The 26,845-nt window shown below is 42.4% G+C and overlaps 1 protein-coding gene across 2 annotated transcripts in view; it reads right to left on the bottom strand.

The window, feature by feature from the left end:
• Nucleotides 1–20,904, bottom strand: part of BDNF (brain derived neurotrophic factor) — a 34,783-nt gene extending 13,879 nt beyond the window's left edge. Inside the window, exon 1 of one of the 2 annotated variants that reach the window (XM_068555369.1) lies at nucleotides 20,776–20,904. The gene's annotated coding sequence lies outside the window, so the exon portion shown is untranslated. Of the gene's footprint in view, nucleotides 1–19,643; nucleotides 19,669–20,775 lie in introns of those variants that run through there. The other variant, XM_068555370.1, reaches the window with a different exon arrangement.
• Nucleotides 20,905–26,845: the final 5,941 nt, after the last annotated feature.

Consider the following 26,845-nt stretch of genomic DNA (forward strand, 5'->3'; position numbering starts at 1 on the left):
TACCATCTCCCACCTCCTCTCCCTCCTCCAGTCAGTAATTCTTCTTGCCTGTTCGCTCGATGCCAGCCCCTGTATGCCAGCTGTTGTACTGTACTACTGTACTTTTCAAGGTACAGTACTGTAAGATTAAAAATGTTTTCTTTATTTTTTGTGTTTGTTTTCTATGTATTATTTGTGTAAAAAGTATTAAAACCTATTACAGTACAGTACTATATAGCCGATTGTGTTAGTTGGGTACCTAGGCTAACTTTGTTAGACTTAACGAACAAATTGGACATATGAACGCACTCTCAGAACAGAACTCTTGAGTACGTAGGGGACTTACTGTAATTTCAATCAAGACCCAAGTGCCCATGTGTCTTAAAAAACAAAAACAAAAACAAAAAAAACTTCTGACATAAAAACCTTTCTTTTCAGTATCTCAACCTAATCCCCTCCAAGTCTGGAGCCTGGTAGCCTAGGTTACTCCACTTCTGACCCATGAGGTTTGTCCTGTTACTCAAGAATAGAGCTGAGGGGCTGAGACGGGAGTGCAAAGAAAAGTATGGCAAGACAGTATCAGATATATTCTTGGAGAGCAGTTCAGACACCTAGTTTGGACCACAAAGACAGGAGAACAGATGGCCCAGCACGGACAGAGCAGCAGACTCAGACTGTGCAAATAGAAGCCATCGAGTCAAAAAAGCCAAAGGAACAAGGGTGATGGAGCGCAGATCTCACGCATGTTCTCTGCCGCCAAACTGATACCCAGAGGCCCTCCGCGTGAACGACTAAGGCAAAATGGACCCCACAGCTACACGGAGTTGATGCAGGACATAACCCTGGGATGACATCCTGAATGTGTGTGGTGGGTTAGATGATAGCATAAAAGAACACCACGCTTCTGGCCATAGTCAGCCCTCGGCAGAGAGCAGCCTTCAAGAAGCAGCTGCAAGGAGCCTGAGAACAAAACTGGAAATGCCTGTTGTGAAGCCTTGACAGGTATTAACAAAAGAAAATGTGTATCCGCATTTGTCAGTGGTGTGTCAGCTAGCTTCTGGCAGTCCACCCTTATGCCCAGGAATTATTTTGTGTTTCTCGTGTAGGGCAGATACAGTCCTCAATTAACTCCCCAAGTGCAACTACTCCACATAGGAGAGAGGAGTGGCTTTCCCCTTTAAAGCGGCCCCGTCAAAAATTCTGTGAAAGAGAAGCATGTTCGTTTGGATTGAAGGACCATTCTGCCAGGCTCATTTAGCACACTTCTCTGGGCAATGGGATTCAAGTGAGTTCTTTCTGAACGGGGCACACTGTCCTCAGAGGAAAATACAATGGAGAATCCATCTTACCAGTGGGAATGGCAGAGTCGTGTGAGGATGGTGTGGAATATGTGGCCTTCAACATGTGGAGATGTTATCTAGGCTATAAATCTTATGTTTTGACAGGATGCCCTATTTGTAACACGCAGGAAACTACCTGACAACTTTAATGGAGAAGTCTAGCAATATTGCAACATTGTATCCCATGGTTTTACTTTACCTTATAAAGCACTAATTATTTAATTACAAATCTTGGGGGAAGTGCAAAATTATTTCTCAAAAGAGCATCCCCTTGGGTATGAAAGCTCCAAATTCAGCAAGACTTCCTTTGTGATTTGGGATCTCTCTCTTCAATTCAGTCCCTAGAAATAAGGTTAGCAGCTGGGAAACAAGCATTGAAAGTCTGGTACGCAGGGCGCTGCAGTGGAACAATTTCCTTTTCTATTCCAGTAAACACTGTTGTGTACTTTAGACCCAGTATTGCTAGTTGGGTGAATAATGAATGCGTGCTCAACTTTCCACTGCAGGAAATTCTGCAAGTGTCAATGTGGGTCCATTCCATGTGTGTCACTAGAGCTGGCGTAAGCCCACGGCCATGGTGAGGCATTATTTCTATTGGAACTGATGCCTGCACCAGCTCTCGGAACTGGGCAGTATTCCCACTGCGAACCAGGGGACACGGAAGAGACTGAGACCTCACTTAGAAGGTCGCCTCCCGTTTCTCATCTTTCAGACTGACATGCACTCTGTTGGTGAGGCTGTAGTGAAACAGGCATTCTCATTTACTGATGGTGGGTGTACAAACAGTTCAAGACCTTTTTGCAGGGCAATAAGGCAATACCTATCAAAATTTTAAATGAATTTTCCTGCTAATCCAGCAATTCTGCTTCTGAGAATAAATGTACAGTAATAGGTAGGTGCATACGTACAAAATGATGCATACACAAGGTTATTAATTGCAACAAGGCATAGAATAGCAAAAATACTAGAAGGAGTCCCATTTCTAGCTAAAGGAAAGTATATAAACTATAGTGCATATTTACAATGAATTCGTGCAACTGTAAACAAGTTAGCTCCCATGTACTGAAATGGAAAGCTCCCTGAAATATACTGGTAAGTGATAAAAGCAAGATACAAATCAGCAGATGTATACATATACACACTATCTTTTGTTTTAAAACTGGGGGAATATAATAATATTCATATTTACCTGTATTTCCATAAAACACACTGTATTCACATAAGACGAATACAAACGACCACCCACAGATGGTATGTGTCGGGTGGGGATACAGGTGGGCATGGCACAGGTGGGGCAGGAATTCTCAATGTAGACTTTTTTTTAATATACATCTTTATTGGAGTATAATTGCTTTACAAGGGTGTGTTAGTTTCTGCTGTACAACAAAGTGAATTGGCTATATGTATACATGTATCCCTATATCTCCTCCCTCTTAAGCCTCCCTCCCACCCTCCCTATCCCACCCCTCTAGGTGGTCACAAAGCACAGAGCTGATCTCCCTGTGCTATGCCGCTGCTTCCCACTAGCTATCTATTTTACATTTGCTAGCGTATATACGTCAATGCTACTCTCTCACTTCGTCCCAGCTTTCCCTTCCCCCTCTGTGTCCTCAAGTCTGCTCTCTATGTCTGCATCTTTATTCCTGCCCTGCCACTACGTTCATCAGTACCGTTTTTTTTAGATTCCATATATGTGCATTAGCATATGGTATTAGTTTTTCTCTTTCTTACTTCACTCTGTGTGACAGACCTTAGGTCCATCCACCTCATTACAAATAACTCAATTTTGTTCCTTTCTATGGCTGAGTAATATTCCATTGTATATATGTGCCACATCTTCTTTATCCATTCATCCGATGATGGACACTTAGGTTGCTTCCATGTCCTGGCTATTGTAAATAGAGCTGCAATGAACATTTTGGTACATGACTCTTTTTGAATTATGGTTTTCTCAGGGTATATGCCCAGTAGTGGGATTGCTGGGTCATATGGTAGTTCTATTTTTAGTTTTTTAAGGAACCTCCATACTGCTCTCCATAGTGGCTGTATCAAATTACATTCCCACCAACAGTGCAAGAGGGTTCCCTTTTCTCCACACCCTCTCCAGCATTTATTGTTTGTAGATTTTTTGATGATGGCCATTCTGACCGGTGTGCGATGATATCTCATTGTAGTTTTGATTTGCATTTCTCTAATGATTAGTGGTGTTGAGCTCAACGGAGACTTTCTAATACTATTTTGATTTTTGAATCATATAAATAAATTATCAAAAACTTAAATTAAAAATAACGAATCAAAAAAATGTTTAACCTAGTGGCTTTGCTTTTGGCACCAAAGAGTCTCCCACACTGCTCTGATGCAACAGACACTCAAGAGATTTAACCAGTTCTAGGTCCTGGTGGTGACTAACACCAGAAGTCTTGGGGGGAACCATCTCAATTTCTGGGACATTTCTCTGGAAACCAATCTAATGTGGGACAGTTGGATATAAAGGACTGTCTCTGGGGCTGGGGACTGAAGACCTGAGTTCTGGTCCGCCTTTCCCACCTGCTATTTAGTTGACCCTATAAAATGGCTGATAACTGGCCATTTTTTACCAACAAATTGGGCAAATTCATGGGTGAACCTTCATGGGTGAGCCAATTCAAGGACTCCACTGCCTCAGCTCTGTGACAGAAGGAGGATTAGAGTTCTCAGCCTGCCTGTCACAGCGTCATGCCAAGGGTCACCAACACACAGAAAAGGGCTCTATAAACTCTAAAGGGCAACCCTATAAACAACCTTTGTAAAGCACAACACCAAGCTGAGGGGTGACCATGACCAAACACAGAAGGAGAACGAGACCCATTCCCAAAAGTCTCTGAGACACTTAGATGGTGGGGAGGAAAGAAAACTTCCAAAAGATGGCATCTAAATGTAAACAGAACACAAGAGCAGGATGACAAAGAAAGACTCTGAAGATTAAGACATGTGGTTAAATGACTCCATATGTGGTCATCTGCAATTGAATATACTGCAAATTCTAGAAGCCTTAACAGGGAAATTAGGGAAACATATGTGGAGCAAACTTAAAGGGTACAGACCTGAATACAGATGCAAGATCAATGTCAAATGAATGATCCAAAAGGATGGCCCTTACCCTTGCGATCAGTGTAGTTGTTGGAGCCATGTGCCTGTCATATATAGGTAGGCCTCCAACCTTCCTCCAAAATAAAATGCAAACTTCAAACACTTTTGAAAATGCTCCCTAGGGGACCACCTTTTACCCCAAATTTAGAAATGGTATGAAAAACACTCTCTAAAAAGGCAAAAAAAGAAAAAAAACCCTCTCACAAAACAAAAAAAAAAAAAAAAGAAAGAAAGAAAGAAGAAAACCTTCTCTTCTCCATACGTATGATCATCTGGAAAGCAGATCTCCCTTTAAACGGATGGTCAAAGCCGGACCACAATGTTAAACTCATCATGAAAACCCAAAGGTTGCTTCTCTCACCTTCTTGAAGTGAAACATTCCAAGAGGTAGGAAATAACCACAGGAGGAAGTTCACTGTTGGTGCCCTAACTTGGTACTGCTATCTAGGCACCTGGTCTGGAAACCAGAAGTCTCTTTGGAACTCAGAAGAAAGCGAAGAACTCCTTTCTACTTTGGTTAAGGAAGGTCCTTGTGAAAGGTGCCTGGTTCCAATTGGGTCTAAGTGGTCTAAACCGTACAATGCATTCTGAGACCACCACTTAATGACTTTGATGGACCTTGCTAAGAATTTCCCAGGCCACTTTGGGTCAAATGCAATGTCCTCTCACTTTCAGCTTCATGTTTCAGTTGACCATGCTTCCTTACAGAAATTTCCCTAGGAGGCTTACTATCCTATATTATTTCCAGTCAGAGTCTCCTCTTGCACAAGAGGCTTAAACTAACTCTGATTAAGAATCAGAATGTGCTCTATTTTAGTTAAGGATTCATTTATTCATTCAGCACAGGTTATTAAGAACTTACCAAGTTTAGATGTGCTTTGCTTTAGGAAAATCATTTTCAAGGAAGCTTCATGTAAAGCAGGAATAATTAACCTGGTAACTCTTAATAGATTCTTCAAGTGGCTGAATCCTGAGTTTAAATCCTCACTGATTTTCAAATACAACAAGAAAATCAATTATGGAGGTGGGCACACTCCCAGCTGTCAATAGCTTTCAAGGGAAGTGTTTCAATGTGGCTCCAAATGGTCAATATCACATGGTTAATCATTTAGTTGGAGATTCACAGATCAAAAACAATTCTTAAAAAAATGTTTACAGGAACACAGGGACAATGAGTTAACACCTCCAAGGTGTATGTCAGTGTCAAGGATACAAGCTCATGTTTCATCAGCAGAGCTCTGGTCACTGGATTGAAGTTGAAGGTCATAACCGGCTATGTTTCTGTCATTTCCTCATGTGAAGAAAAGTAAGTTGTAGCCCATGTTTATTCCAAAGGGAAAAAAACCGCACAAATGTTTTTAAAGCTACATTTTGGCCTCTTCTCCCACCAGAGCTGCAAAGGTTGCCCATCTTTCTGTGGCTGGGTTATCTGTGAAGGCCTTGTTTGGATATCAACTTGTCAAACTTATTGCTTAGAATGACTATGACTTAGTGCTCTCCTAAAATTGACTTTTTAACTTTTTGTTCACTTAATAGACATACTCTGAGCACAGATACTGGGGACACCAAAATGAATGAGAGAATCCCTGCCTTTGGAACTTCACTGTTAAAGGGGGCGGGGGATGCAGAACAGTTTAGACGCGTGAGCAAACAATTACAGTTCAATGTAGAACACGCTGTAAGCATCCTAAGCACGATACTCTAGAATGTTTTTCTAGACTAAGACATCACATCCACAGCTCCTAGCAGAGAACCTGATACAGAGAAGACACCCAATAATGTTTTAATATTTGTGCAATTATTGCTTATATAATTAACTATTAAATTGTTAGATAGAGACCATGGATGACCCAGGAATCCAGATAGGGCAGGTTTCTCTTGGGCAGGAGTCTTTCTAGAGGAAGTCGAATTCGAGCTGGGTCTTAAGGAATGAGTAGGACTTAGATGGATGAAAGGAAGAGAAAGTCAATGAGTAAACAAATTAGCCTCCAAAGATTACAACAAAAGAGTTCTGGTCTTGTCACCGTTGGTACCAAGTGAAGCAGATTTAGGCGTGGAGCATGCTGATACAGTTTTTAATTGTCTTGACAATAAGTCATAAAAGGTACTCTTTTCGGGCTGGGAAGCGCCAGTAATAACAACAGTGGCTGAAATTCATTAAGCATTTACTATGCCAAGCACTGTTCTGAGGACTTTGCATGTATTAACACACTTAATCCCTACCACGACCGTGTTAGGAGGTTGAGGCACAGAGATTGGAAGCAGTTTGTACAAGGGCCTAGACCTTGTAAGTGAGTGGTGGCCTTGGAGTCCAATTCGATGCGTGGGCCCGGGAATGCTGTCCCAGGCCTTCTGCTGTCACACGGAAGTCTGCAGTTAGGAAATATCCTTCAAGTCAGAAGAATATCTTCAACAGGGCTCCCACCTCAAAGCTTCTGAATTTCTGATTATTTACAAGGCTGCAAACCCCTTCTAACCATGCTCAACTCCAAGTATTTGGACGATGAAGTAAATGATGTCTCTTTAAATTTATTTGGTTTCTAGTTCAGCAACTCTTAAACCTCCTGCACATCTGAACCACCTGTGGAAGTTTCTAAACATAACATATGGCCAGGCTCTGGCCCAAACCCACGAATCTCAGGGATTAGGACCTGATAGCTGTATTTTTTTTTTAAGTTTCGAAGGTAATTCTGATGATCACCATCTTTAAGAACCGCTGCTCCATGGTATGCTTTCCAACAGTTCGCTTACAGGACTCTCGGCTTTAAGCAAAATTATAACTAAAAAGTTCAAGGAACAAGACATATCCTTTTTCTCTTTTTTTAAGAGTTTTTTTTTTTTCTTTAAAAAAAGGAAACTAAATTTAAAAACTCCTTAGAGTAAACATTTTTTATCTTCCCATCATCATCTTCTTCCTTGGCACACAGAAGGTTGCCAATCTCTTCTCTAGAGAGTGGACACCAGGCCAGGGTGACGACACTGGTCTCCATCTGTGCCGGGCACCCACATTAACGCATCAGGGGTGAAATACGGTTTCTAACCTGAATTCTGCAGTTCATGGTTGTAGACAGCCAGCATGATGGTCAGAGGGCTGGATTAGGAGAAGTCATGGAGCTGTAATCCTTGCTCTGGTTCTATAGCCGTACATCTTGGATCAAGTTATTTAACTACTCTAAGCTTCAGTTTCCTCAACTGTTATATAGGAACAATGTCTGCCCAATTTTTTCAAAGGGTTATTTATAGGATCAAGTGGAATGAGACGCGTATGCATTTTCTTAATGTGCGGAGCACTATACCTTTGGACAAGGTTGTTACCGAGGTATGCAATCTTACCTACATATGACAATAAAATCATGTAGGAATGTTAGTGATGACAAACCAACTGATTTTTGGTCCCAGTACCAATTGTCTACTGGGGCACTGAACTAGGGCAAGTCGTCAAAACCTCTGATATTGGGGCTTCCCTGGTGGCGCAGTGGTTAAGAATCCGCCTGCCAATGCAGGGGACACGGGTTCAAGCCCTGGCCCGGGAAGATCCCACATGCCGCGGAGCAACTAAGCCCGTGCGCCACAACTACTGAGCCTGCACTCAAGAGCCCGCAAGCCACAACTACTGAAGCCCGCGCGCCTAGAGCCCGTGCTCTGCAACAAGAGAAGCCACCGCAATGAGAAGCCCACGCACCGCAATGAAGAGTAGCTCCCGATCACCGCAACTAGAGAAAGCCCGTGCACAGCAATGACGACCCAACACAGCCAAAAATAAAAACAAATAAATAAATTTATATATATATATATATATATATATATATATATATATATAAAATCTCCGATACTGCTTGGAACAGTGATGGCGAGGTTCCCCTAAATTCTTAGATGACACTAACTCTGAAGAACAATCAGATGCTCTGGAATAACAGACACTTTAAAGTTTTAAGAAAATCATTGCCAGGGATGTGAAAACCAGAAAAATATACTGGTATTTTAGGAAGAACATTTTAAAATAAATTTTATTAATGGTGATAAATTTCAATGATTAATAAAATCTTGAAGGTAAGGTCACCTTCCGTTGCTTCTCAGCCATTACACGTCTAATTTCTAAAAATTATGCAGTGGGGAAAATTTCACATACCCCTATCTATGTTACCAAGTTACCATCCGTGAATAATTTAAACAAGGGGATGAACACAACTCTAGATGCAAGACAATGGCCACAGGAATGGGCAGGAGGACAGTCATTTTCATGAAGGAAGGAAGGAAGATTTAAGACTTTGGGATTTCTACTTATTGATTTTTCTCTAGAACAACAGTTTTCCAACTGGGTTTTGCAGACAAGAGTGTCAAGAGGCTTCTTGCAAGGGGCTAAATCGAGGTCAAGGAGACAGGACGCTGATGTTCCCACCTGCAGTTCAGCTAACTCAGCCCTGCTTATTTTTGTTTTACACATTGGGGTTTTAAGTAAGATTGTATTACAGGAAAAAAAAAAAAAAAAAAGTCCTGCAATGTACTTATTTACATTTATACCACTAATTTGGAGGTTAGAGGACCTGTGTCTAACCCTCTGATTTTGTCTCAAAGAACAAAGAATGAATGGAATAGTCCTGGCACTATTTATTTATGGTTTATTCTTTTTTAATTTATGGATTTATGGTTTATTCTGATTGCCCTGCTCAGGAGTGAAGGAGAAGGTTAGAAACGTGGCTATAGGTTTGGTATTAGAAGGAAAATGGGATCTATTACCACTTTCTGATCCTGTGATTTTTTTTTTTTAGATTCACAAGAGAATACGTGAAAATTTGCTTCCTTGTTCAGTATATCAAGAAGCTAAACATTTCTGAGTTGATGGTGCCAAACTGTGCTCCAGTTCCATTGACATATTTACATGATCCACAAACACTACATACAGATTCTTATTTATTCCATGTATTTGAGCAAAAACACCTCCTGACTTCACAGTGAAAGGAGACCACCCAATGGATTGAAAAGTGGTTTTAGGAAACTCTTAAAAAAATTACCATTTAAATGTTATTGACTAACGTTTAAAGGCAATATAGTATTTACTACACTGATTTTTCCTTCTTTTTCTTACTCAGCATAATAATGAAACCAGCTTCTAGGAAATGGAAGCAGTTTCACATTTTTAGTTTCTTTAGGGGGGAAACACAGGGTTTATAAACACTGCCAAATAAAAGACACGTTCCTGAATACTAAAAGGTCCAAACATGTCCTTGTAAGTACGGAAAAAACCCATCATAGCATCAGTGGAAATGAACAGCATCTTTAGTCCAGAAGTTCTCCTTCTACTGTGGCTTCTACCAGCATCATTACAAGAGTTCCTCTTGAGGGCTTCCCTGGTGGTGCAGTGGTTAAGAATCCACCTGCCAATGCAGGGGACATGGGTTCAAGCCCTGGTCCAGGAAGATCCCACATGCCACGGAGCAACTAAGCCCGTGTGCCACAACTACTGAGCCTGCACTCTAGAGCCTGCAAGCCACAACTACTGAAGCCCATGCGCCTAGAGCCCGTGCTCTGCAACAAGAGAAGCCACTGCAATGAGAAGCCCGCGCACCGCAACAAAGAGTAGCCCCCACTTGCCACAACTAGAGAAAGCCCGCGTGCAGCAACGAAGACCCAACACAGCCAAAAATTAATTAATTAATTAAATTAATTAAATTAATTAATTTTAAAAAAGAGTTCCTCTTGAAATATCCTCAAATAATAGCAAAATGTTTAAGACACTAACAAGCATTTTTGTTGCCATAATTTGAACATGAAATGATACCTGATTGTTATATATATAAAAAAAAGATCAATCTCTTAAAAGTGACATAAATTCTTCCAAAATATTAAAATCCATAACTGAAAATACAGGATGGGCAGGAAGTTCTGAAATGACTCAGAGAATTTGTTCAATAGATTTTTAAAATACTCTTTTGAAGTGAGTATATGAAGAGGTAATGGAAGACTTACCTGGCAGAATCAATGGAGTTCCTTATCAAGGGGCACCTGAAGATGGATGGATCCATCTAGCCCAGTGCCTGGCACCCACTGGGCACTCAATTAACACTTGATGAATTAATAAATAAAAGAATCATTCCCTGCGTGTAATACTTTTACTTTTTTTTAAAGAAAAGCTTTGAAACAGGAGAAAACATACATGCAGCAACATGAACTATATATAAAATATGTGATGCTCTAAAGGGGATGTAAACAGTAAACTGCTTGCGTTGATGACTGACAATATGAATATCTGAAAGCAGTATGAGAGACCATGAAGAATAAATATTCATGAGTACTAGGAGTGGGCCATGCAACCTAGGGTCTAAACTTGCATTTTAATGACATCTCCATGTTGGTTTATCTCCAACTGATCTACAGAAGAGCAAAATAAGTTATAAAAAAAAAAAGTTAACTCCATCCATGTTGAAGCCTGAAGGGGAGGGGTCCACTGCTTTGACAGTTTACATTTAAAAAAAGAAACTCTTTGGAAAGCTGAGGATTCTGCAGTTCCCAGAAGGGCAAGGTGAATGTTGAGGGTTTTTTTCAGTTCAGTTGCTGAACTCTCTAAAAAATCTAATGTCAAAAGCTAATTTCTTAAGCAATTTGGGCATGTGAATCTGATCAGAACTCTTTTTTTAAACATTCCATTCTCTCTGATCCAAAGGAAAAATAATTACTTTTGTAAGCATGAAAAAAGTAAAAGCCCAGCACTTTGCAAAGAAATGGGAAGGATTTCTGATGCTCAATTCATGATACGGCCCCTATCTCAGGTAGAGGATCCAAAGACAGAAATACATGATCATCATTAGGACTGTATATGAACTCAAAATAAGGAGCATACTTATGATATGATCAATATATTTGAAAAACTTAGGAGTACAAAAGTACTTCAGAATATACCTAACTCTGACCTCGCATGTTAATAGCTGTCCTTTCTGAATGGGTTTCAGCCTCTGCTTAAACATCTGTAACAGGAAACTGATCATATTCCAAAGAAGCTTCTTTTTTTCTTTGTTAGATCATAATTCCCTCAACACAGTGCTTTGTATGCAGTGAGCCTGCAGTATTTGCTTAATTAAATGGAACTGAAAGTTCTTCTAGATACTACGTACAGTGCCTAAATTATATCACTGGTCCTAGACCTGCTCTCTGGGGCAACATAAAAAAAACCCTCTCCCTCCTCCATGTGCCAGTTCTTTATACTCGTGAAGACTGTCCTCTAAATTAGGACGCCAAAAACATGTCACACACGCTGCCACCCTAATCCCCCAGCCGTGGCGGGCAGAAACAGTCAGAACATTCTTTCTCATTGAGCCTGGACAGCTCCAGATTTCTTCTTAACCCAGCCTTCCAGGTACCTACCATCATGTGATTTAGACTACCTAAGGGAGAAAGAGTACATTCACCATTCCAGCCTAAGTTTTCTTGTTCCCCAGCCACCCATTCCAAGTTCCCTCAGCCATTCCTCACTTGCCAGGTTTCCAACTTCCTATGCATCATGATCACAATGATCTCAATATACACCAATTTGTCGATGCTGTACCTAAAGCAACCTATTTCAGTTCCTTAAACTGAAGACATTCCATACATAGTCTACTTTAGAAATGGGGGGAAATTATTAGTTTCTCCATTTGCATGTTAGGCTTCTACTAGTACAGACCAAAACTGCAATAGCTTTGTCCAAAGCCCCCCACCGCACACCAACACACACACACCACTGGCTCCCATTGAACCTGCGGTTATTTAAAACATCTGAGTTTCCTTTGTACATTCTAAGTCAGCCCCCAAAACCTAGTCCCAACTCCATATTCTCTCTACTTATACAGTTGACTTTTAACCTAACTACAGTATTTTACATTTAAGTAAATGTAAATGATCCAGGTTCTATCATCCAACAGAATGTCTGCTGGCTTTATGTTTCAAAACGATAAGCCCATCATCTGTGACTTCAGATACATCATCAGCCAGTGTGTGAATGCTGGATGTGCTTTCCCCATGTTGCGTAAGAGAGAACACCTTCACCAGTCTGCTCTAGGAATGTGGCCTGGAACTCCACCAAGCATCTCTGCCCACAGCATGAAGCAAATTTCTCGGCCTTCAGATTCTGCATGATGTAAAAGAAATTTACCTGTGTTTAAAAACACTCCCCATGATTCAAGAAACAGATGAACACGTGAAAAGATAGAAAAACTTGTTTCGATTTGAGCACAGGTTCTGTTTTCAAAAGCAGAAAGCAAGTATCAGAAAAGGCAGCAAATGCTGACGGTAACAGCTCCAAACCAAGAGCGATTAGACTAATCCCATGTGGCAAAAATTTTATTCAAGGAGTTTCCTTCTATCTCTCTCTCTCCCTCTCCCACCCCACCCCCATCTCTCTCTATATATGCATAAGCTACAGATATATAGCTTGTTTTTTTAGTAATTTTTTCCTGAAAAGTAAAGTTTTCTGCACCTGATTGCTTCTATGCATGACACAGACAATATAATGACTTTCTTTGGTTAACTGCTTACCAGAAATTGGAACAAACTTAACATACACCGTTTTCCATTCCCTGAAGCACAATGACTGGCATGGCCACCAGTACCCCAAAACTGAAAACATTTAAACGAAAATCCACCAGTAGCTTTATAGTTGCTACTGTCTAAATTAGCTTTAACATTTCATATGTTCCAAACGTGGCAACTTTACGAGTGAGCCAAACTGTACATAAGAAATTTTAGAATTAAGCCAACCAAAGGACAGTTATAATACATACTAGAAAAACAAAAATATTATTACATTTATTTCTTCCAATTTCTGCCTCTCTGCCAGCAAAACAAATATACATTTTTCTATAATTATAAAGTTTCTTCATTGCCCACATTGCTAGTCAGAATCTGAGGCAACTATTAATCAATCTATTTTTTCATTCAACAATATTTGCCTAAGCGTCTCTTCTGCTACCAGAATCATTTTGGATACTATTGTGGAAGCATGCAAAAATGAATGAAATGCAGATTTTGTCATCAAAGAATTTTAAGCTAATTTGTAATTATTGGCTCCTGGCTCCATTACCGGTTTTGATGCTGGCTCAGATGTACATCTTTATTTATTCTAAGGTTGAGGCAACTCTTAAAATTGCCTTCTCCTTGTCCTTTCCCCACCCCTTACTTTTTTGGTGTTTAAAGTCTTGCCACATACATGACCCTTTATTTTACTCTTAATTCTTCTCAAATCATTAAAGTTAAAATGAGAGCACAGATCAAAGACATTCTTAAGGTCTCTCTACTTTATTTATTTGGTGTTATTATATCTCAGAAAGGGCAATGGATTGCCTGTAGCAAGTAAATAAAATCAGAACCTTTGTACTCAATGCTTCAGCATATATCCTTGAAAATAATAAATGTTAAAAAGGAGGCCAGCCCTTATTCCCGGCAGGTTATTCTACATTTGGCTAATATTAAAATGTTAAAAGGACTTAGTGTAGGTATTGAGGTATGGGTATGGATCTGCCTGTTTTAAAATCTCATCTACAATCCCAAGTGCATCCTAAGCCATCCCCTCCCTGCCCCCCCGCACATACACTCACCAAATCCGAATAGGGTGGCAAGGCAATCCTAGTAACTTGTAGCCTTAGAAAATGGCTCATATGGCAAATAAGCTGTTTGGCTGGTAAAGCTGGTGATTTTGTTCTCTAGGTGGCGCTATTACTTCAACTTTCGATGAGTTGCTTAAATTCCTTGAAACTGTCCGTTTATTTTTTCCATTTCCATCACATAAATCTTAATTTTATACATACTAGTTGTAATTAAATGAAAGATTGCCTTCTAGTTTGATTTTAATAAGCCACCTGAAGTTAAGTGATTTTTCTACCATATGCTTTTACACATTTCCTAGTTATGCTGTCTCAGATTTAAAGAATCTTCTTCTGCCTGCCTCATCCCTTTAAAATAAAGGGGCATGTCAAAAACACAGAGGGTCGTCATAAAGCTTCAGTCAGACCAAAGGAACCAAGATGAAAGCACATTTAAGAGCTACTAGGTTCTGTGAGCTTTCAAAATCAAGACGTTACTACCGTGACAACCAATGAAAAGTTCTTTCAAGTGAACCTCTGGGGAAAACTGCATAACATTCGTTATTCTCTGGGCTCTTTGGAAATAAACTTTTATTTTATTATGGCTGTCACTGAAGCTTGTGAATTGACTTTGCTTACCCCCAGTCACTCTCCTGACCTACACCCAGCCCCCAATTCATCTAATGGAACCATGCTCAAACTTTAGGTAACGTATAGATGAGATATCAAGGCAATGAGTCACTTCTTAGCATCCAGTATTACTGGGTCAGATTTGTTTCACCAAGAGTATAAGTGTCAGGCTTCCCTGGTGGCGCAGTGGTTGAGAATCTGCCTGCCAATGCAGGGGACACGGGTTCGAGCCCTGCTCTGGGAAGATCCCACATGCCGCGGAGCAACTGGGCCCGTGAGCAACAGCTACTGAGCCTGCGCGTCTGGAGCCTGTGCTCCGCAACAAGAGAGGCCGCGATAGGGAGAGGCCCGCGCACCGCGATGAAGAGCGGCCCCCGCTTGCCGCAACTAGAGAAAGCCCTCGCACAGAAACGAAAACCCAACACAGCCAAAAATAAATTAATTAATTAAAAAAAAAAAAGAGTGTAAGTGTCCCAGAGTTTGTACATGAATTTGAGTACTTTCATTTAAACATTTCTTATTCATGTTTTTCTTACAGAAATAAGAATACCTTCCAGTTCACTTAGAAAACATGCCCATTTACCACTCCCTCACCACAAAAAGTTTTCCAAAGTCCATATATTAGTGAGCTCCATTGTTTCGTGTCTATCATCAATAATGATTCCATATATTTAATAAATGGGTCCATGACTTTTCTAAGGCTTTAGTATAAGTATTCTGGAAAGTCAGAGATGCATTTAAAGTATAAAATGATTTAGGATTAAGTAATTCTATGCCTTAAGTGGAAGTTTAAGGAGACTTTGAGGACACTTGTCTAAGCTTAAAAATACCAATGCCGGGCTTCCCTGGTGGCGCAGTGGTTGAGAATCTGCCTGCCAATGCAGGGGACACGGGTTCAAGCCGTGGTCTGGGAAGATCCCACATGCCGCGGAGCAACTAGGCCCGTGAGCCACAACTACTGAGCCTGCACGTCTGGAGCCTGTGCTCTGCAACAAGAGAGGCCGCAATAGTGAGAGGCCCGCACACCGCGATGAAGAGTGGTCCCCACTTGCCACAACTAGAGAAAGCCCTCGCACAGAAACGAAGACCCAACACAGCCAATAAATAAATTAATTAATTAAAAATATATATATACCAATGCCTTCCTCTGTTTCCTAGGGTTAAACCCCACATACAAATGACATACGGATTTCATTTGCCAACATCAATTATTGTTTGACATTACTCCATCCTAAACAGAGTAAATGGATGCAGAGTGTAACCACGAAGTTCACTCATTCACTTTTTTGAATGCCCATCTGGGCACGTTATTCACCCTAACAAAGAAAATTTATCACAATGCAACTTAACGTTCAAATGACTTCCTCCTCCATTGAACAACAGCCAGCTGTTTTAAACCTAGAATTCCTCGGAATTCTCTCCTCCGTTCCTCTATTAAAATGCAATTCACAGCTTGAGATTACAGAGGCTGCCAGTGGCTGAAAGGCTGCACTAGACGGTTGAGAGTCCTTCAATTAAGCAGCAATTTTGCAATTAGTGAAAACTGAGTGCTCCGTAACAATTGTTTGACAACAAGTTGAGACAAGTTAGCAATTACCCTATTAAAGGGATATAGTCACATGCTTTGGGCTAGGCTAGGTTAGCCGCCTCACACAAATCTTCTACACAGGGAGATGAAAGTTGAAAATTATGTTTCAACCATTAAAATAAATTCAGTATTATGGACATCTGAAATAGCAGTGCTTCTCATTTTAAAAGGTACTCAGAGTTGAGCTTTCATATATTCAATACTTCTCCACGCTGTTTTCATTCAAGCAGTCTAAAACCGTTCTTCTGTCTACTCTGAGACTAACCTCCAAAACCTAAAATGTTAATCAACTACTAGTATATGACCTTTCCATTGTGTACATCTTCAATATTCTTTAAGCTCAGTAGAAGATTAAGTCTATGGTTGAGACCCAAAGCTACTGGCTGTTACATTCCCCAAATTCACTACCGGCATGTAGGGGCTGTGGATGGATGTGTGTGACCCGGGTTGTGGGGTGGCGGAGGTGTTGGATATTTACAGAAGGTTCTAAAGACAAATGTACAAAAACATAAAGAAGCTCTTTGCTGTACTATCAGGTGGGTGTGCTCAGCTTGCTGTGTGTGTTTAAGTTACAAACCAGAGCTATTTATGTTGAAAAGAAATGAGATTATCAATCATCTGCCTTTTGACTACTGAAAAGCTGGGACTCGTAACCATTCCAGGAAGAAGAGAATAACTTACATTCTAATGGTGCCCCTATTAAACAGGAAACTCAAGGATTTTGAGCCAGGATTTTAGAAATTTGCATTATTTACAGGACTTCCCTCTCTCCTGGTGAATCAAAATGAACCAGCAATATTCCAGCACCTTCCCACCCCTCTGTGGCCATTTTGAGATTTAGGCAATTAACTTACATAGTATAAATGAATCATTTGAGGAGATCATTGCATTTTAGGCAAATGATCACTTTCTTAGTTCCTTCTGTTTGCAAGTAAAAGTTACACTTATTGAAAAGACATCCTAAAACAGACTTCCTCAATGCTTTATTTTCTGGATATTCAAATGTTGACCTGCTATAAATCTCAAAAGACCTTAAATATCATCTTAAAATAAACAAGATTTCCAGTTACTAATTCAGCTCTGAATAGGCAATGAAAGGCTCCAAAGGTATGTGAAAAATTACTCTGTTATTTTCCTTTTAAAAAAATGTGATGTCTAAGTGTGCCTGCAATGTTCTAATGCTTCAAAACATGTACGTAAGTCTTGTTTATCTGGAAATCATTTCTTTCTGCTTATATCATTCATAAATAGAAAACGTTCTGTAATGACTTAAAATAGCTCTACATAGTGCTTCTCCTGTCATAATACTTAGTACCGGTCTATATTTACCAACATTTATCACATTTTGCAAAATAAAGTGAAAAAAAAAAAAAGACAACGACTTTATGGCCCTGGAATTCCAGTAAGGGTGACCAATGTGTTTTAAATTCCAGTAAAGGTATGGTTACATTTCAACAAGTGTCTCTTTCCTTTCTCTTACCTCCGCTGTAAGTCCAGCAGTAAACTTACAGAAGAAGAATCTTAAGCAAGGTATTTGCAAAATCAAGGAACAGGAGTTAGAGACTGTTTTAAAGGGGTGTGGTTCCCAGGGTCTAAACTTTGTGATCTATTACTTATAATAATAATAATTTTAAGTGCTACATGCCATAATCTCAGAAACCTTCAACCTAAAAATAATGTAAACATCGAGAGGTCCCATGTTTAGATGAATTAAATCTGTAATTATACCTCAATAAATTAAAATGCAAAAAATATAAGTATATACAAATATACTTTTAAATATACTTTTAAGCCTCTGACTTTACAACGAACATATATAATATAGATTTTTTTTTTTGGATAAAATTAAAGGAGAAGGGGTATTTTCCCAAAAGTCAAGCCAATTTGAAGGTCTCATTTAATAACATTATATCCTATTAAAAATCAATATGCAGTCTTATATGCTGTGAAAAATCAACGTTCCCAATTACATATGGCTTTGTTTTAAAAGATAACTGTACTAGAATTAATAAACACTCAGAAATATGCTTTTCTTTGCTTCTGGCCAAGAACATTCCTGCATTCTTGTCAGAAAACGTTCGCTGTTTACTGCTGACGTAGAGATGTAAGCATTAAGATCCCTGAAGGACACTAAAATGAGATCCAGGAATCCCTAACACACCACTAACCGTAGCCTGTCAAAGCTCCCCCAGCTCAAGGAAAACTTTTTGCATTGGAGCCAAAGAGGCGCGACGAGTCGAAATTCATCCGAGTCGGGAGTCAGCAGCGTCATTCAACAAGTCCCTCCTACCAGCTACTGAAGGGATTCCGCAAAGCCGTCTCTTACCACTTCCCCACCCCCAGCAGCTGCTCGGGGCAGCTTGGCCGGCAGAGGGCACCCTCTACCTTCCCTAGCGCCTTTCTCCCCACCCCTCCCACCTCCTTCGGGCCCCTCCAACCGAGTCCCTCCGCCCCGCTCCACCCGCAACACACAAACACAGCATCCTCCGACAGTGACTCTAGCTCACCCCAGCAGCCCCAAGGCTTCCCTTCCCTAGGGGTGCCACCGGTCTGCAATTCCCCTTCTCTGCCCGTCGAGCAAAACGCCTCCAACCCTCAACTATTTCTTTCTAGGCACGGCTCACTCACCCATTTCCTCTTCCCGGCTTTGCATCCCCAGAGACCTACCTGAGTCACAACCTGTCCCCCCCAATACACACACACATCCCTCCCAGCCCCCGAAAGTCAAAACTTTTTACTTTCCTGGAAGGTGCCTCAAGGGAGGGGCACGGGATGGAGAGAGGTGTGGGCACAACTAGCCCCGGAGTCCCGCAGCCCCTTTCACGTCCGAGCTGCAGCAGTGTATCAGGTTTCCCGAGATAAACTGGTACTGGACCTGGATAAGTCCGCTTTGATCTCAACTCCTGGGGAGCAGGTGACAATGTGCAGCCCGGCTGGAGCCCCGGACGGGGATGCGGGCTGAGGGAGCAAGGGGCCCCCCGAAATCTGCGCGGGGACCGCCCAGCCCATGGGAAAGATTCCTATCTCAGCCCCAAGCCCGTCACCTCAGTCGGGGCCCCCGACAGCTGGCGCCCTAAATCGCTCTCACGACCTCTCCTCTGTTGGGGAAGGGTTTCGGGGGACCCCGGGGCGCCGTCTTCTCCCATGGCGCAGCTCTGCGTCTCCTCTTGGCTTTCTCTTCCCCACTTAAGGGCTTCCCGGCGTCCCTCTCCCTCGGGGGGCCGGGCTGCCCCTCTGGATCGTGGGGTGGGAGGAGAAAGCTCCGCAGGAGCAACTCAAAGTCCCCCCTTCTCGGGACTCGTGCAAGGGAGGAAAGGAGGAGTTCTGGCCTCTTCCAATAACTTCGGCCCCCCCCCGCCCCCAAGCCAACTTTCGCCGGCGGACCGGCGGCCCCCCCGCCAAGACCCACGCCCGATGCTCGCCTACCTCGGGGTTCACACAAAGCTCACGGGTCCCCGGCGGCGGAGTCACATCGTTGGCCCGCTCCTGGCCCCTGCGCCCAGCCCCGGTCCCCGTCGCGGAGACGCTCGCCGTCGGCCCCACAGCAGCGGGTGGCAGCTGCAGTTCAAGCGTCTCATCAAAGCTTCGCAACGAGGAGGTGGGGGGCGCGCCGGGTCGGTTCCTCGGCCCCGCCCCGGAGCCCGCGGCGCGACGGGGTGCGCGGGACGGCGAGCGGGCGGGTGCGCCCCGGCGCGGCGGCGACGGGGACCCAGAGCTCCAGCCTGCGCCTGGAGCTCGGGTCAGACATTATTTAGCTCTTCGGTTGAGCTTCGATTGGTCAATCGGCGCCGCCCCCCGCCCTCCCCCCTCCGAGCTCGCCCGCGCCACCGAGACCCGTGCGGGGCGGCCGCTTAAAGGAGACGCCGCGCCTTTCCCTCGCCCCCGCTCCCGGGACTCCCCGAGCTTCCGGAGCTCCCCGGGCCCGCGCGCCCCGTTCCTCCAGTCGCTGGGGGCCCGCGACGTGGCCCCGCAAGCCCCGCGCTCGTCCCTGGGGCGACTCAACAGGACGCGCGCGCCACGCCCGCGGCTCTGAGTGGCGACCTAGCCCCCGCCCCGGGGAACCCCGCGTCCCGCGCCCTCCGCGTAAACCCAGGCTGTGCGCGCCGGAGCGGGAGCTAGCGAGCGCGAATCCGGCGCCCCCAGGGTCTTGCGCCCCTCCTCGGCAACTCCCTCCGCCCCATCCCGGCACCCAACTTCTGTGGGAGAGGGCGTGCGTTTCCCGGCCCATGGACACACCTCCCCGCACCTTCCCGCACGACGGAGCTTGAAAACGCTAGCACACAATGAAATCGCATGGAGCATGGGGGCTACTGGTTTACTCCGCTACCTTAAACACGCCGCGGCTTAAACAGAGTTCGTGCACTGACCTCTTCGGAGTTTGCCTAATAGGAATTCAATCAAGATAATAACGGCATTTTTTATTAATGAACGCCCCCAGATAACGTTACACCAAGTTACTTGCTCCAGCCAGGAAGCCGAGGCAATGACAGACCTCACTCAAGCCACACGCTTTCTAGCCGACCAGAGAAAAACGGCAAGAGAAAGAAAAGAAACCCACCTTATTAGTCACTACTTGTCAAAGTAAACATCAAGGCAGCTGCTCTGGGGAAGACTTCGGCCCCGAAACTCCCAGACTCTATTCTTTTTTCACGTTCCCTTTGGTTAAAAAGAAGTGGTAGGGGGGAGTCTTTGGTGCCCGGTATGTACTCCTTCTGTTCTGCAGCAAAGAAGTTAAATTATTGATAGTGGAAATTGCATGGCGGAGGTAATACTCGCACCCCCTGAGCGAAGAGCTCCATTTGATCTCGGCAGAGGCAGGGAGATTTCATGCTAGCTCGCCTGGGGGAGCGGCTGCGCGAGCAGCACTCTCCGGGTGAATGGGAAAGTGGGTGGGAGTCCACGAGAGGGCTCCACGGTGCCTTGACGTGCGCTGTCATATGATACCTCCGCTGCCTCGAAATAGACACTCTAGTGCACGAATTACCAGAATCAAAATTCAGCGCATTTAAAATGATACATCTTTTATTAGAAGGGTTCCGTTAAAGGGCGTTGCATGGTTCTGCAGATGTTTTCACTTCCCTCCCTAGCAAACTTACACACATAAAACAACCCTTTAAATAAAGAACCTGGGCAGCAAAGATAAATAAAAAGCCTCTGCTTTAACGTGTGTGTGCGTGTGTGTGTCTGTGTGTGTGTGTGTCTAGGGGGTGGGCAGTTGGCTCAATTAATCCTCACCTCGCGCCCCTCCCCCCGCAGCAGAAGAGCAGCCTTTAGGATTCTTAGTTGCAGGTAGCCGAGACCCTTGGAGAGAATTTAAGTGGCTAGGGTCCAGAGGACCATTTTCATTTTGCCATTGGACGAACGTTTTCAACCGTCTACCTAGGTTCCTGCTTTAAAGCTGAATTTTCTTCCCATTAGTTCGACCGATTCGTAAGCACTAGGACAGACCTTGAAATTTAGAATAAGGAAAGGAACAAGACCCCAGCATTTAACTTGGAGTCCTTGGACCTCCTCCGAGCATAAAAAACCACCTGGGTTGCCTATTAAAATGCAGATTTCTCCTCCTGAAATTGTGATTTAGTAAGGGCGGGGCAGCGTCCAGAAATTAGCATTTTAACAAGCACCTCTAGCGATTGGGAAGCAGAAAATCTGAGGTTACACTTTGAGAAACACTCTTTCTTAAGAGATGCATAAATGAGTGTCATAGCAATCTCCCATTCCCCCCAAATTTGGTAGGCAGTTTTATGTGTATGTGCATTTTTTCTGTAATCTCAAAGGGGTTTGACCTAATAATTGCTAAGACTCACTGCTTTAAAAATTTCTCTAAACAGTCCAACATTAATTTGGGGAAAGGGAAAGATTTATAAACAGTTTCCTTTCCTGGACCCTCCTGTGGTTATCAAGAATGTGCTGTTGAACTGAGTGTATAATATCATTATACACTCAGTTCAGTTTACCTAAGGGTTTACAGTTAAAAAAATGAGTGCACTTACTTATATTAGCTGTTTTAGAGCCCCTAAAGACCAGTCACAGAAATTATTATTCCTATTTTATAAATGAAAACCTGAGGCTCAGTGCCACAAAATAATTTGCCCAAGTTCACACAGTTAAATGCCAGAGATAAGACTTTAATAAATCAGGAACTCTAGCTAGAAATATCCCTGCCTCTCTCCACCCCCAATAAAGGGAAGCTGTCTGTTTCTTAGAAGTGTTATCAGGATGTGTGATCTTTCAGAGCCTCTTTGCAAACTGTTGGACTGAATAGTCAAATTATTCAAATACATGCATATTCTTAGAGTGTCACACATTTAGCTTTGCACCTCTATCAACTTGAGGGTATACATGACCAATACAAACTACCCTACAGCACAGATGGTGAAGTATATTGTGGAATATTTAATGTAAGTGAAATAGACTGGCTAGTTGGAAGCAATGAAGGACAGAGGCCAAGAAGCCCAGCCTGGCCACCTCAAAGAACCTCTGAATTGATTCCCAGGGGTGTAGGCTGAATGCAGACACAATTTCTTTTAATATGGCAAAACAATTTGAGAGGCTAGATTATAAATTTAAAAAAACAAAACTTGTACTGATTTATAAAGTACTGGAGGAGCCCTACCCTAAGATTTTTTTTTTTAAATAATTTTATGCTAACTTCAAACCAGTGCTTACTTTCCAACTTTAAATTTGCTTGAAAATGAATTATTTCCCCAGGTTTTTAAGCTCATTTGTAATTTAGTTCCTTCCTGAAAAATACCAAGAATCTTAGGTATTTAGTTCCTTCCTGAAAAATACCAAGAATCTTAGCGTATCAAGAATCTTAGGATTCTCAGTGCTGCTGAGTGAGAAGTTATAGCAAATCTATATGCTAAATTCACGTCGCCACGTCAGCATTTCTGCTGAAGGAAGGAGTGTCCTTATTTCTGAGACTCTGATTGTATCTATGGCCAGTCTTCTTACTCCTACTCTCCCTTGATGTTATACAGATGGATATATCTTTACTTTCCAGTGTGTGGTGCAGTTTTACTGAGGAAAACACAGACAAATCAGAAATGTCAGGAATATTTAGAAATAAAAGAAGATTAAATTCCAATTCAGATAAACCCTCTAATGAATCAGACCTCTGGACACTTCTGAGCATTTCCAAACTTTCTGATTTGTGATTATGGTGTTACCAAAACAATAAAAGCCCATACTTAAACCCTTGCCTATTTGCCTTAAAAATACATCTTACATTTAAAAATGACACCAAGGTAAACTAAAGTTGTACCAGTGTCTTGAATGGAATTCTGAATAATTTTTTTATTTGTTTAATTCAGGTAGCATATAGAGATAGTGTTAGAGGTCTAAGATCAAACTTTTTACAAAATCATTTTCCTATTGTGATCACAGGTGATGCTGAAAATATAGAGCACGTATTTCTGACTCTTCTTAAAGATTGGTCTCTGACATGACTGCTGTGTTAGGAGCAAAGATTCCAAGTTTGTGATCTGAATATTTCCTCAATCACCAAAAGGAGGAAAAACTTCACTGCTTGAAAAGAAAATGCTCCCTGGGGCTTCCCTGGTGGCGCAGTGGTTGAGAATCTGCCTGCCAATGCAGGGGACACGGGTTCGAGCCCTGGTCTGGGAAGATCCCACATGCCGCGGAGCAACTGGGCCCGTGAGCCACAATTACTGAACCTGCACGTCTGGAGCCTGTGCTCTGCAACAAGAGAGGCCGCGATAGTGAGAGGCCCGCGCACCGCGATGAAGAGTGGCCCCCGCTTGCCGCAACTGGAGAAAGCCCTCGCACAGAAACGAAGACCCAACACAGCCATAAGTAAATAAAATTTAAAAAAAGAAAAAAGAAAATGCTCCCTATTTCACTTACAAAATTAATTTTGAATTAGTCAAAATCCCTATTTATTTTTGGTTGTGGTCTAATACTATCCTAACACAATGTTCTAGAAGGACAAAGATCAGGGAGAAATTCCCATCTATTCTTGTCAGGAAATGTGAACTAATCCTCATTACCCAAGTGGGAACAGAGGCAGTAAGCTCAGATTTGACATTGACATATTTTTTCTATTAATAATTTTAATTGGCTGAGGTCAATCCTACTATCACTATAAGCATTTTATGTTTATGTTTACTTAAGTTTCCTAGTTACTCCTGCCTTCAGTCTTCCTTGCAAAAAAAAAAAAAAAGGTGTTCAGAATCAAATGAATGGACCTCAAAAACTGCTGAAAATTGGAGTAATTAGCATAGGGAAAATAATAAGTAAACAGAAAACTCTCCTGCTGAGCAGAGTGGCAAAGATGTCAAATTCATGATTTCAAAGCCCCAGTCTAATGCCAAACTGTCACTCACAATCCTCCAAATTATTGAGTAAGGCCCATCCTGAGAAAAATCTTAAGGGAGGAATAAAATCCCAATTCATTAGATGGTACCTTAATATGAGGTGTACTTCTTGTCTGTAAGCTTTTCATAAACCATAAGAATAGCTGTGTGCCATACTCAAATGTGTCCAAATTGGTTAACACCTGTTACAGGAATTATGTAACCAGGCATGGCCATTAGTGGCAAACCAAAGAAAGGAACCATAGTAAGAAAATGTTAGAAGGGCCAAGATTAGGAGAGTAGCACAAGAAGGTCAAAAACTGATCCCATCTGGCAATAATATTTAGTTGGATCCAAAAAAAAACAAAACAGCATAAAAACCATTATGAAACAACTAACTCCCAGACATATGAGAGTCATCAACTTGTAGCCCTCCGAGTTACCAGATTTTCCCTGAGAACATTTAAAAAATAATAGTGAGGAATAAATTGGTTTACTTGTTATAATGTTTCTGTAAGCATAATCAGAAGGGATGTGATTGAGGGCTTAGGACAAAAGTTAGAACTGACAATGGTAGCTGACTCTTTGCTGGTTTTGCTGGGAGAAGAGCCAGGAGATTTAGCAAGTTTAAACCAAAGGGTTTCAGGACATTGAATCAGATTGTAAGGAGCAGATTATATTTTTGAGAACCAACTATTTAGGCTGTGTGATGATTGGGGTGAGAGATTTCCTACTGCTAAATTTTGTATTCTTCATGGAGAAAGTTAGCAACATATGCAAAAAGATAATTTAGAAAAAAATAATTACTGAACTTCCTAAAGTCATGTTTTAAAAATCACACTAAGAATTTGGCCTATTTTTCCATGATTCTGAATCTACACAGTGCTTATGGTGAATTTTTTTTGGAGGAAGGACCCAAGCAGCTTGTGATGCCTTGTCCGAGTCCTCTGGATAGCCCAGGCCTGGTGGGAATAAAGTCCTCAATGGCACACATGTGGCAGCAAGGATTAGGCTTTAGAGTTGTCTCACATGTGGAATCATTTGGAAACCTCTAACACTCTTGACCTTTCTCAACTTCAGTTAACTACATTCACTTCTTAGTTCCGTTCATTCGGTTGATAAAAACTTGCTGAGCACCTACTGCCAGCCAGTGCTCTATGGACCAGAATCCAGGCAGATGAGTAAAACACATTTCAGCCCTTTAGCTGCTCAAATTCTAGACATAATGTTTGCCTTTTAATCCACTGGGCCACTTGTGAGTTAGTTAAAAGTAGGAAATTATGCTTTGTTTGGTTTTGTTTTCCCTTGTCATGTGTTTAGTGTATAGAAGGATGACCATCAGCATGACCCTAGTGGCCAAGGGGTAGCAGTGATGGACAAGAAACTTGTTCCCAAAGCTGGAGGGACAGGGACTTCCCTGGTGGTCCAGTGGTAAAGAATCTGCCTTCCAATGCAGGGGACATGGGTTCGATCCCTGGTCAGGGAACTAAGATCCCACATGCCGTGGGGCAACTAAGCCCCCGTGCCACAACAACTGAGCTCGCGCTCCTCAGCTAGAGAGCCCATGTGCCGCAAACTACAGAGCCCATGAGCTCTGGAACCCGCACGTCACAACTACAGAGCCCATGCACCCTGAAGCTCGCGTGTCACAACTAGAGAGAGGAAACCTGCATGCCACAACTAGAGAAAAGCTGGCACACCACAATGAAAGATCCCGCGTGCCTCAACGTAGATCCCGTGTGCCTCAATTAAGACTCAACGCAGCCAAAAATAAAATAAATAAATAATTAACTAATTAAAAAAAAAAAGCTGGAGGGGCAGCTAGCAGCTGGGGAGGGCCCCCCATGGTTGATCAGTGCCCTAGCCATCTTTGGTCAGCAGTGTTTTACAGAAGGCAGACAAAGGATAAGGGATCAGGGGTGGAGGCAGCAGTAGGGAGAAAATGAGACATAGTTCAGGAAAATAATTTTTCTAAATATGATTAGGTAGACTTATAAAAAGATAGATCCAGAAGGGATCTTATGAGATTATCTCATCTTCCTCACTACACATAGGCCTATCACCGCAGACCAGGGAAATAGACTACACATCCTTCTTCTGAGGACCTAAGAATCCAGCCATTCTCGAGCTTGGAAGTTCCCACTTGTAACACATTTTTGTTCTTGTTGCAATTTATATTTTATTTCATTTCATCCAACCTTAGTGAAGATGGAGAACAGCTGCTTCCTAACTTTCTTGTGCTATTAAGTCACCCCTCAGCCTTTTCTCGTAGCGAGAAATCAGATCTCACAAACTTTCTTCATAAACTCC

The sequence above is a fragment of the Eschrichtius robustus genome, chromosome 11 (genome assembly GCF_028021215.1).
Source record: "Eschrichtius robustus isolate mEscRob2 chromosome 11, mEscRob2.pri, whole genome shotgun sequence".
In the NCBI taxonomy this organism is placed as follows: domain Eukaryota; kingdom Metazoa; phylum Chordata; class Mammalia; order Artiodactyla; family Eschrichtiidae; genus Eschrichtius; species Eschrichtius robustus.